Genomic DNA, 1651 nt, shown 5'->3' with positions numbered 1-1651 from the left:
CTCTATCCCCTCCCACCTGGGCATGCTCCTAGACTAAATAAGAGGAACAGGTGCTGAACATCCAAAATTAGCCTCCACGGTCACCGTTTGAGAGGACGCAACAAACCAAGTTCAGAAATAGACCTTCCAGCTTGGGCTGCATTCACTACTAATTCTGCAAGTATTTATTACAGTGGGCACCTAACAATGAGCAAAACAGCCTTAGTTCTTGTCCTTATTCACACACATAATCTAGTGACAGAGGTGCATGATAAACAGGTAAAGAAACAATGACTGGCCAGGCGCCAGTGGCTCACACCGGTAATCCTAGCTACCCAGGAGGCTGAGATCTAAGGGTCACAGTTCAAAGCTAGCCTGGGCAGGAAAGTTCATGAGACTCTTATCTCCAACTAAACACCAGAAAAGTGGAAGTGGTGCTATGGCTCAAGTGGTAGCGCACTAGCCTTGAGCTGAAGAACTCAGGGACAGTGCTCAGGTCCTGAGTTCAAGGCCCACAACCAACAGAGAGAGAGAGTGTCTGACTGCTGATTTTGACAAGTGACTCAGTGGTGAACCACAGAGTAAAGTGAGAAACTTGGACAGCTGGAAGGATGTTTAAAGAACATTCGTTCCCAGAGCTGAGCATTGGTGGCTCACACCTGTAATCCTAGGTACTTAGAAGGCTCAGATCTGAGGATTGAGGTTCAAAACCAGCCAAGGCAGGAAAGTCCTGAGACTTTTATCTCCAATAAACCACCAGAAAACCCACCAGTGGCTCAAACCTGTAATGCTAGTTACTCAGGAGGCTGAGATATGAGGACTACAGTTTGAAGCCAGCCCAGGTAGAAAAGTGCAGGTGAATTCTTACCTCAAATTAACTACTCAGAAAAGCTAGGGGCTAGAAATGTGGCTTAGTGGTAGAGTGCTTGCCTAGCATGCATGAAGCCCTGGGTTCAATTCCTCAGTACCATGTAAACAGAAAAAGCCTGAATTGGCGCTGTGGCTCAAGCAGTAGAGAACTAGCCTTGAGCACAAAGAGGCTCAGAGACAGCATGCTGGCCCTGAGTTCAAGCCTCAGGACCAGCCAAACAAAAAAAGACTGAGTCCTGGGAAATACCCACCTTTAAAGGTAAGAAAGCCAACCAGAGATGAAGGATGACCTCAGAGCCAGAAGGGGAAGAAAGAGACTTAGCCCAGGGATAGCAAAGGGGACGGTTTCAAGCAATAAGTCCTTGTGTCAAAGCCAGCGGGCAGCCAAAACATAATGAGAACACAGGAGTGACTGAATTTGTCATCATGGAGAATACTGGAAACTGCCAGGAGCAGTTTTGAAGGAAGGCAGATATCTGACAACCTGATGGGAAGGAAAGAGCTAGAGAAGGAGTGGAAGAGGGATGTGACCTGTGGAAGATCACTGAGGAAAAACACAGAGAAATGACCCCATAGATTATGACCCAAATTTTGTGAAGTACGCATACATAAATGTGTGTTTGCACAAGAGAAAAAGATTGGGGCAAATATATATATATATCAAAATAGTTCATGAAGAACACTGCTAGTGATTTCTTCTTCATATTTATCTCTATTTCCCAGTGTTTGTACAGTGAGTATGCACTACTTTTATAATTAAAAAAGTCTTCACTGAGTGAGTATCTCTGGGCTTTTGCCTCCC

Source organism: Perognathus longimembris, chromosome 26 (assembly GCF_023159225.1).
Source record: "Perognathus longimembris pacificus isolate PPM17 chromosome 26, ASM2315922v1, whole genome shotgun sequence".
Taxonomy (NCBI): Eukaryota; Metazoa; Chordata; class Mammalia; order Rodentia; family Heteromyidae; genus Perognathus; species Perognathus longimembris.
Note: the sequence above shows the minus strand (reverse complement) of the source record.